The following is a 12,164-nucleotide window of genomic DNA, read 5'->3' on the forward strand; positions in this document are numbered from 1 at the left end:
ATGAAGTTGAAATTTTGTTCCAACATAATTTGAACTTCTTATGTGGTATGTTTTCTCATAAATATAAAAATTTCATAAGTTGAAAAATATTAAAATTGTCCCAATTCTATATAGAATCTTACCAAATAAGCACAAATTTATAAAATCACATAATACACTATCACAAAGATATTCTTAAAAAAACAATATTATTGATCAAACTTTAATTCAATGAAAAAATAAACGTAAAAGGGCTAAAAATACTCTTGGACTATTTGAAAAGGTCTAAAAATACCCTTCATTCATCTATTGGACTAAAAATATCCCTCAATCCACCTTTTTTAGTTTATTTCTACCCTTAAAACTAACAACCACTTTTTAAAAATTATTATTATTATTATTACATGTCATTTTTTTATTGGATAAATTAAATCTTAACCCATTTATTTTTCTCCTACCCACCTATTCTAGTGCACATGACCCAAACCCAATTAGAAGACCCATTAAAAAATAAATTGATTTTAACTTTGTGTGAATTCAAATATCCCAAACAGAGAATGCATAAAAAAAAAAAATTATGCCGAGCTTAATTATTTCTTATGTAACTAATTCTTGCCAAGAGTGAGGGCACAGAAGCAGTTGTGAATTCGGCGTAATTCCTTTGCAATTTCAATCATGAAAGGTCTCTCTTCTCTCTTTGACTTTGTGCATTTCTTAACAAGATCCCAACAATTGTTGTCGAATCTCAATTCCATGCTCTTCTAAAGTGGCTGAATCTGCTATGTCCACTACATGGATCTCTTCGATGCCTACCATCTTAAAATCTGAATCTGCATGATACATTATATATACTCAGGATCCTCTATATTTAGAGTACTCATTTTCTCCCCAGTTAGTAGCTGAAGTAGAACAACTCCGAAGCTATAGACATCTGCTTTTAGAGTAACAATACCCGAGATCGCATATTCTGGAACTAAACATCCATTTCTGGAGGTAATATCTTTTACTACTTCCAATTTTCCTGGAGGCAAAGATATGGATAATGAGAAGTCCAATATTTTGCCAACACCGCTATTCTGATCTATTAGCACATTAGATGGGTTCAGATCTTTGAAGATGATGGGCGTTGTAAATTCGGTATGGAGAAAGACGATTGCAGAAGCGACCTCATTGGCAATTCGTAATCTATTTCCCCAAGATAATAACAATTTTCTAGTTTGATCATCATCATGATTACCTTTTTTGAAAAGTAGATAACTAACAGAAATACCTTCGACATATTCGTACACCATAACTGGTTGTTCAAATTCTAGACAGCAACCGACAAGTCTCAGCACATTCTTGAGATGACTCATCTAAGCAGTAACTGCTATATCTCGGTGGATATTGTTTAATCGACATCTATTGAACCTAACTAAAACGAGACGGTTGTCCAGCGAGCCTGTAATATACACATCGGAAAGGTTTATTCTGCATTTAGAGTGTTTTATTGCATTGTGGATCTCTATTGCAGAGAAGTAACGGATGGGAATTCTGCAATTTCGGTCGCATAAAGCAAGAAGCTCCTCAAGTACCGCACTTCCATTCTTTAAATAACAATCATTCTCTTTCTTCCGCCTTTCAACAGAGGCAGAGGAAAAAAGGGACAATGAAATAAGGGTTATAGAAAAGTTTCAAAATTAGGAATTGGTGACTCGAGTTTTAATTATTGAGTAGGGATGATAATTTTTAAATTAAGAATTAAGGGGTTGCATTTTTCATCCCTAAGTTTTTTTATTTAAACTTTAGTCCATCTTATATAAAATCCTAAATAATAAGAAATAGAGGGAAAAAAAGTGTACCAACGGCTCAGTTTTTCCTTTTTTCTCTCTTGCTTATTCTTCCATTGTTGGGGACCATTGTTGCTGCTCTTCTTCTTCATTCTTCTTCTCCATCATCATTCTTCTTCTTCTTCTTCTTCTTCTTCTTCTTGTTCATCACCATCTTCTTCTGGTTGTTCATCATATTTTTCTTCTTCAGTTGATAATCACATTGTACTGCTGCTTTCAAACCAATTTTCATTCATATATCATTGGACATTACATCATAGGTGATTTTGGTAAGTAAACTAATGATTTTTACTCTAATTTTTCATTTTGATAGTTTGAGTGTTTCTTCAAATTTTACTGCCGCGTACCTAACAGGTAAGTCATCTGTTGCAACAGATAAATTACTTGTTGGATACATATTACAGTACCATGGCAAGCTGGGACTGAACCAAAAGCTTCTCCTAACAGATAAGTCATTTATTGCAACTGATGCGTCATCTGCTGCACTAGATGACTCATCTATTGCAACAGAGAGCTTACCTATTGGATACATATTATAATATCAGACTAAACTGGGAAAGAACTAGAAGCTTGTCACAATAGATGAGCCATTTATTGCAACATATGAGTCATCTGTTGCACCAGATTGCACCAGATGACTCATCTGTTGCAACAGATGGCTTACCCGTTGAATACATGATACAGTACCAAGCCAAACTAGGACAAAATCAGAAGTTTGTCCAAACAGGTAAGTCATATATTGCAACATATCAATTACTTGTTGCAACAAATCAATTACCTGTTGCAACAAATGACTCATCTGTTACAACAATTGACTTACATATTGGATAAACTTTTGGTTCTAGACATGTATCCAACAAGTGAATCATCTGCTGCAACGGATGACCTACATGTTGCAATAGATGATTGACTTGTTGAGACAATGATTGTACATATGATTTTTAACTGTATATAGCCACTCAACTTTACTATACAATCATTATTAAATATTTTAAATAAATTCCTTTAGGTATCATTAATGGAAGAATCAATAACAATAGATGTTGATTGTTATGGTGAATGGATTGAGAAAAACAATCGATTTATTTGGCGTTGGAAGGATGGTGACATGTCAGAGTCAATATTGATGACCGTCCAAAGGGATATTTTGTATAATGATTTTGTGAACTCAATCATTAGTTATTGTGGACTAAATAGTCAACCAAATGATTTTGTCATCAGTTACATGCACAAGTCTTTTGAAAATCAGAGGGTCCTGCCTTTTAAGATAAGCAATCAACTTCGTTTGAGTGCTTATCTGAGTGATGCAACTCTGTCCGTTTTAAGGGTGTACGTTGTTGAAAAACCGATAGAGAATGAAAATGTAGGACAAGACCAACAAAATCTGTTAAATGATGAATTGAACGGGATAAATATGAATATTCTAGATGATGAGATTGGACATGATGTGGAGGAGGACCGAACACCTACATCTATTGTTGATAGAGGGGGCAGTTCTTAATTAAAATAGTTGAACAATCTTCAAGATGATGAGACATGTTTTTACATAGGAATGACATTCAAGAACAAAGACGAACTAGTCACTTCATTGCTTATTGCTTGTTTGAAAAAAAAATTCAGACTTGCAAAGGTGATTAATTCGCGTAGTGTGTATTGTTTTAAATGCGAACATCCAGAGTGCAAGTGGTGATTGAGGGCTGTGAAATTCAAAAGTTCTGACATATTTTGTATTAAAATTTATAAAAAAGTATCACACATGTGGTTCAGAGCATATTACGAGTCATAATCCACATGCCACAACAAAAGTCCTTGGTACTTCAAAAATAGTTTTCCTAATGGTAAAGGTCCATCTACAATAGATATGACCAATGAGTTATTGGAAGATATATAAAGGTAGGGAAATTGCAAAGTCTTTGGTTAGGGGAACACATGAGCACGGGTATGGAGTGCTTGATGCATACCGCTATATGCTTGAGTCCGCAAATCCAGAAAGTAAGACGACATTGCAGGTTGATGAAAATGGAAAGTTCAAGTACATTTTGTAGCCTATGCGGCTTGGATTCAAGGTTTTCAACAATTGAGAAAAGTCATAACCGTTGACGGGACATTCTTGAAGAGCAAGTATGAAGGAGTTTTACTATCGGCGGTGGTGCAAGATGCAGAGAATCATATTTTTCCGGTGACTTTTTGTGTAGTGGATAAAGAATGTGATGCCTCATATCAATATTTTTTTGAACAAATGAGAAGTTATGTAGATGATACCGATGAGTTGTGCATAATTTCTGATAGGCATTCAAGTATTCGAAAGATGGTTCCAATTGTGTATCCATCAGCTCATTATGGTTGTTGCATGAGGCACCTTGGAGAAAATATTCGAAACAATTTTCACAATGCAAAGGTCGTATCTCTTTTTTATAATGCAGCAAAAGTGTACAATAAAGTTGAGTTCTATGACCATTTCAATCAGATAAGGGATATGGTACCCAAGGCAGCCGAACATCTCGAATCAGTTGGATTTCATAGATGGAGCAGGGCATTTTGCCCGAAAAATAGGTACAATATTATATATTGAGTATCTTGTTTAAGTTTAATATAATTATATATCTTATTAAGTTATTTTTTTTTATAGGTATAATATTATGATCTCAAACATTATTGAATCCGTGAATGCAATGTTTGAAGTTGAAAGAGAATTTCCTATCGTCGCTTTATTTGACGAAATAAATATGAAATTTGCAAAATTATTTCACAAAAGGCGTATGGAGTTGGTCAACTCACCAAACATATTTGTTCCTTCAATGGAAAAACAAATATCAAAGAATATCAATTTGGGAAATAAGTCATTGGACCATCAAATAGCCAATTACAAGTTTAGTATCAACGATCATGGTGATATTGCCAGTTGCCACGGTCGATCTTCAAAGAAGAATGTGCACATGTAGAGTTTTTGACTTGGACAAAATACCTTGTCCACATGCTATGGCAGTGCTTCGATCCCAATATGGTGCACATTTTGGAAATCAGATCTATGAGTACTCGTCTTCATATTATTTGGTGGAAAATACATAATTGCATATTGTGAGGAAATTAATCTGGTGCCTCCTAAAGATTCTTGGATTGTTCCTTTGGAGATATTGGAGAGAGAAATACCTCTTTCATATGTTGACCCAAGCAAACAGGGAAAAAGGCGAACGAAAAGGAGGCGTGGAGTCGGGGAATAATTTCCAATAAGAAAAAATAAGTTTCAATATGTAAAAATATTGGACACAGGAGAACAACATGCCCGGTTCGAAATGCTCCATAATTATTGTAATAGTGAAATAACTATTTTGTACTTAGTTATGAATCTGATAATTGTAATTCATTTTGGTTAATTTTGTATGTTCATACTTATTATATACAATATATTAGTTATGCTCATTCGTTGCAACAAACTTTGCATATTTTGCATTAGATGCATTATTTATTGCAATAGATAATCCATCTGTTGAAAATAATCAAATAAATATGATCATTTGTTGCAATAATTATAGAAATCTGTTACAACAAATATCTAATATGTATTATCTGTTGCAATAGATGACCCATCCTATGTAAATAATCAAGCATATATGCTTATCTGTTGCAATGGATGCTTCATCTGTTGCAATATATGAGTATCAGTTGCAACAGATGAGCATATATGTTTGATCATTTTCAATTGACTCTATATTATTTTGATATGAAATGTTTCATTAGCCCATAATTAGTGATAAATAAAGTTATTTAATTATAATTACCTTTCAATTAATAAGTTCAATTACATTTTCGATGCATTATAAAGTAATTACATGATCAGCTAACTGTATTCGTCTTAAATAAAGTGATCAATTGATTATTTTGATATGAAATGCTTCATTAACCCATAATTAGTGATAAATAAACTTATTTAATTGTAATTACCTTACAATTAATAAGTTCAATTACATTTTCGATGCATTATAGAGTAATTACATGATCAGCTAATTGTATTCGTTTTAAATAAAATGATCAATTGATTATTTTGATATGAAATGCTTCATTAACCCATAATTGGTGATAAATAAACTTATTTAATTATAATTACATTTCAATTAATAAGTTCAATTACATTTTCGATGCATTATAAAGTAATTACATAATCAACTAACTGTATTCATCTTAAATAAAGTGATCAATTGATTCTTTTGATATGAAATGCTTCTTTAACCCATAATTAGTGATAAATGAAGTTCAATTGTAAGTTCAAATACAATAGATAACATATCCGTTGCATTAGATAACCCATATGTTGAAAATAATCAAATAAATATGATTATTTGTTACAACAAATGTCTAATATGTATTATCTGTTGCAATAGATGACCCATCCGTTGAAAATAATCAACCATATATGCTCATCTGTTGCAATGGATGAATCATCAATTGCAATAGATGAGTTGCAACATATTATAACCTGTTGCAACATATGTTTCAATAGTATAATTTAACTTTTTACAAATCTAAGAATAAAATAGAATTCATCATAAAATAACTGAACATCTATATAATATAAAATATTCTCATCGGCAATTTCAAAATATGATTAACTAAATATGTTAACTGTTCATGAATTACAATTCATATAAAATTCTCCAGCTTACAAAATAGAATTCATGATAAAATAACTGGACATCTATTAAATATAAAATAGTGTCATTAGCAATTACAAAATATCAAGCTCTTCACCTTACAAAATATGACTTCAGCAACTCATACCTTCTACAACTTCTGCTGCTCTTCTATAACTCCTGAAGATGACTCAACATTGCAAGGAAGGGGAGTAGTTGCAATTTGTTGTCTTTCTTTCATATTTGATAATATCTTGGAAATTGATTTTCTTCTCTTCTTAATCTTCAATGGTGTGAATGGCTCAGAAATTTTCTTGATGGAATAACACCTCTCTTAGATATCAATTCCTTAACAGCACTAGTAAGAGCATCAAGAGACTTCTTCACATCTTCACCGGTAGATATTAACTGAGCCTCTTTGTTCTTGCATTCTTCACATTTACATGCAGAACATGAGCTAGAAGAAAGAGCAAAAGATGTGGTATGTCTACTGAAAAGGGTGAATCCACCATATATACCACCAACATCATCAACATGCTCACCACCACTTTCAGCACCAGCATCACCAATATCAACACCAATATTAACATCAACATCAACATCTAATGCAACATCATCAGCATCACCAGAAATAATAGGTGCTTCCCTTCTGATCGTTGTTGCTCCAGCCAATACTTTTTTTATCAAATCCACTATAGGGTCTAATTTTTTGTCAATAATTCCTAGAGTTAAAAAGAATGACATTTGCAACTCTTGCTCTGTGGAACAAGTCATGGATGTACAATCTATAAACAAAAATAGTTTATATAAAAACTAATCTATAAGTTATAATAGATAAAATATTTATTGTAATATTTACCTATATATTTTATTTCTAACAAATGACCCATATATTGCAACAGATGGACCATTTATTGGAAGAAAGCAAAACAGTAGCAAATGATCAAATTTTCTTACAACAGATGACTCAAATGTTGCAGCAGATAGGTCATCTGTTGGAAGTAAGCAAAACAGCAACAAGCTATTGAGATTTCGTCCAATAGATGACTCATCTATTGCAACAGATCGATAAACTGTTGGACGAAAGCAAAACAACAAAAAAGATTGAGATTTTGTCCAATATATGATCTATCTGTTGCAACAAATAGGTCATCTGTTGAACCTAAATAAAACAACAACAAATGATAAAGTTTTCATCCAACAAATGACACATCTATTGCAACAGATCAGTCATCTGTTGGGCAAAAGCAAAACAGTAACAAACTTTTATGTTTTCTTCTAACAGATGACCCATTTATTGCAATAGATGATTATATATGAGTCATATATTGAAAGAAAACTAAACGAAAGCAAAACAGATAATCAGTTAATTTAAATAAATATTATTCTATAAAAGATTTACTATATCATGAGGAGGATCGCAGAGATCAACGAAATTTATTTTTGGGTTGTTCTTGGCAGACAACCACCTAAGAATCCTTGGTTGAGAAATTTCTTTCGAGGAATCATTAAATTACTTCCTGAGGTAATGTATTGCTTCAAATGTCCAACCCTAAAAATATAAAGATGATGAAAATAAATATTTAAAATAATTATTCAATAACACAAATAAATAAAATACCAAAATTAGAGGTGAAGTTTACCATGAAAGCCCAAGGAAAGCCATATAAATTGTTAGTCTTCGGTGATAACTTTGACATCAAATACTAGACTGCCAAGAAATAACTATCATTACCCCATGGGTAATTGTTGAATGCTTCCAAATCTTGAGCAAGCACAAACAAACTAAGATCTATGACATTGTTGATGTCTTTAGCCCATAAAATGGCATGCTCAAACCAAACTAAGCACAGTCGCTCTTTGTGCTTCTTCAAACCTTTTGCTCTGGAGATCTTCTATCAAATCTTTGGCTTTATAACTTGGTCCAATAATAGCCAACAAATCATTTTCATTATTTAGTTTTTCTTTGCCTTTGTTGGTTTTGGTGTTGACTGTCTTGACTGGCTTTTTACCTTTCTTTCCAACCTTGACTGATTTAGATATCTTTTTTTCTCTTGGCTTTCTTAAGCGTGCAACTTTAGGAAGAGGTTTAGAAGGAGGATGACATCTCAGTCCAGTCACTATGGCAAATTCTTTCATGCTAAAACAAACTGGCATGCCACAGTAGTTTATCCAAATCTCATCCATTTTCTTGTTCTTATCCTTCAAAGCATCATCATCATCTCCCTTATACTTGATCCTGCGCTTGAGAAGATCATACACCATGCTCATTTGAAAACGTGCATTGTTTGCCTCCAGCAGATCAAGAAAGTATTCAAAACAGCTAGACTTAAAGAAATCCTTCAACTTTTCATTCATCAATATCGTTCTAAAAGCATCAAATTTGGCGCTCATGGCTGATTTTACAACAAAATCACCTGTCAAATTTGTAGGGTCATGTATAGGCATCTCTACCTGAAACTTGTCAATATTAAAAGTTTTGACAGCATCTTCATCTCCTTCCTCACTTTTAGTATCATCTCCTTTATCACTTTCATTTTCATCTCCTTCCTTACTTTCTTTTTCACCCTCCTCCTCATCTTCTTTATCATTTTCAGTTTCTTCATCATCTCCATCTTCATCATTTATTTCCTTTTCTTCTTCATTTTTATTTTTGTCTACCTCCTCTACAATTTTCATATTTTCATTCTGTTTTTGTACAACAAGTTCTTCCAATGGTGTTTGTACTTTAGCTACTTTATTTGATTTTTCAGAGACTGATTCACTTGTTTTTCTTTTGGAAGCCATTTTTCTACAAATAGAAAAAATGAAAAAACTTACAATCAATTGTGCATCATTAAAAAAAGATAGCAATAAATTTAATAAATTCAACATAATATAACATTCTATAGATAATCCACTTGTTGCAACAAATAACCCATATGTTGTAGCAAATAGGATATCTATTGCAACAGGGGAGGCCCTAATGTAGTTAATTTCAAAAGATAAATATAAGATCAACTTTTTATCAAAACTAGGACATTTCATATACTTATATTGTCTAGGCATTACAAGGTTCAACAAAAAAGTGCATGTTGAATTCTTTACCTACTTCAGCCATAAAAGCAAACTAGCACCTCTTCAATTAAAACCTTGTTTAGAGCAAGAAGACTAACTCCCAAAACTTGCCATTTTTTTTTCTTTCTAATAGTGATGTTTAGATCAGCTTGCATGCATCTCAACAAAGTATTCATTACTAAGTTCAATTATTTTGCCTAGTTTGTCTATACAGATGAAGCATGACATTAAGCTTGCTAATTTATCCAACAAGGAGAAGACACAAAGTAGTAGCCCTTAGTTACACAACCAGGATAGTTATGGAAAACAAAGTTATGATTTTGTATCATATTAGTATAGATTAAGCCAAAAATAGCAGTTGCAATGGAAGATCAGAAATGAATAGAACAAAAATAATCAATCTTTATCATCCCAAAGCAAAATACAACAAAAACAAAAACAAAAACAAATGTAAGATTAAGAAAAGAGGAATGAACAAGAAAGTAGGGACACCTTTACTTTCGTTCCTTTCTTGAGTGTTCTAACCTCCACCTTCCACCCATCAGGAACCCAATTGGGCAAACCCCTTTTCTTCCCCATCTCACCTAAATTATCAACTAACCCCACTAATCCTCTCCAAGTACCCCAAAAAAACAAATAAACAAATAAAAATCAAATATTGCCAAAAACTGTCCTAAAGAATAGGGTGGGGTTAGTCGATTTGCTCTTCCTAGAACAATCAGTTGGTCCACTTCCTAAAGCATAAACAAGCAAAAACTTCATTGTCTCAACATGAATCGCACAAAACCTGGGCAACTCTTGAGGGAAGAGTATATGCAAATTGTAAAGCTATTCAAAAAAAAAACAACCTAAAAAGCCCTAATTTTTTTCAAAAAAATAAAGTTTTACCTGCAAATTGTTGTTCCTTTGAATGGTTAGAATAGAAGAATCGAAAGTTCAAAGTACGGCCGTTGGAAGTTGAAAGTTACCGGAGAAATTGATTGTCCCAATCGAAGCAATTTTTAATTTTTGGGAAGTATGAAAATTTCGTTTGATAGAAAGGAAGGGAGTGGAAAATTTGTTTATTTAGTGGGGGAATTGTTTTGTATTTTTAAAAAGATTATAAGTTTTGAAAATGTTAATTGAGTCCACAATTAACTTAATTTAGTATTTAAGTAGGTTTGACCTTTTGTTGATCAATATAGTCACCAATAACTAATTCAAAACTTTAAGGATACCTTTCCTTCAATTTTCTCAGGAAAAAAGTGTTTTCCGTGTGAGTCCACTGAAGATAGGCATTTTTTCCTTGTGATGACTAGTCTGGATGAATTGGGATTAAATCCAAAAAGGCATCCATCACTAGTAGTGTAATCTATGAACAAGTTGGAAGAAGCTTCCTGCTGGTCTTTATTTGTGCATTGAATTCCACACAAAATGATGACTATTGATTGTACTCTCCATGCACTTTCATTGTCATGGTTTATCAAAGCTCTACCTGTCGTCGTCCTATCAATTAATTACTCTGTTCTAGATTAAATATTTTGGAAAGGAAAAATCTTTTTGCTCAGAATGGTATTTAACTTATGTTATTTTATATTTTTGAATATTTTTATTTTTTTAACTTTAATACATTTTAATTAAAAAATAAAAATTAATTAGTTTATTTTAAAATTAAAAAAATATCATACACTTTTTAAGTTTCTGACCGAATTCTGGCCAAATTTTCTAGCCATTTAGCATTATTCTTTTGAAAATATTTTCGTTATGTCAAAGAGTTGATTGTTAGGTACGTCTATTTGTTGCAACTAGTTTTAAGAACATCTTAAACCCCACTCTATTTTACTCTCCATTCTCTATTATTTGGAGAGTAAACCCTTCAATTCACACTCTATTTCACTTTTTCATTATTTTATTATTATTTTTATTATTTTGTAATCAACATATTATTTTTTATATAAGGTCATGAATTAAATCTCTAATATTCTTAATTCTTTTTAAATGTAATATAATATTTTAAAATATATATATTATTTAATATATATAATACTTTCATTCCGAATTAATAATATTTCAATTTTTCAAAAAAATTTGTCATTTTAATATAATCTGATTTTATTATTAACTAGGTAACTCAGTCATGCTACGCGCAGTCGTAAAATATTATATCAAAAATATAAATTAACTTTTTCATAGATAAATATTTAAATTTGAATTCATTTTATTATTCACATTGAACTAATTTCTAACAAATAAAATATTACTATCATACTATAGAAGTGGTGGTTCCTCAACTACTACCAAACCAATCATCATACTATAGAAGTGGTGGTTCCTCAACTACTACCAAACCAATCAAAACTTGCTACGTGGGGCTAATTAATGTTTCTTTCTTTTATACCAATCAAAAATTGCCACGTGGGACTAATTAATATTTCTTTCTTTTATATAATATTTTCTATTTCTACTTTCTATTTCTTTCTATTAATATTTCTTTCTTTTATATAATATTTTCTATTTCTTTCTATTATATTCTATTTTCTATTCTACTTCTATCTATTTTTTTATTTATTTTTACTTACTATATATCATCATCATACTTCATACTATATAAGTGGTGGTTCTCTTGGACTACCAACTTACTATATATCATCATCATACTTCATACTATATATATCATCATACTATATAAGTG

At 31.5% G+C, this 12,164-nt stretch overlaps 1 pseudogene; it reads right to left on the bottom strand.

The window, feature by feature from the left end:
- Positions 1–553: 553 nt before the first annotated feature.
- The window catches only part of LOC125873308 (serine/threonine-protein kinase ZRK3-like), a 28,990-nt pseudogene continuing 17,379 nt past the window's right edge, over positions 554–12,164 (bottom strand).

This window comes from Solanum stenotomum, chromosome 8 (assembly GCF_019186545.1).
Source record: "Solanum stenotomum isolate F172 chromosome 8, ASM1918654v1, whole genome shotgun sequence".
NCBI lineage: Eukaryota > Viridiplantae > Streptophyta > Magnoliopsida > Solanales > Solanaceae > Solanum > Solanum stenotomum.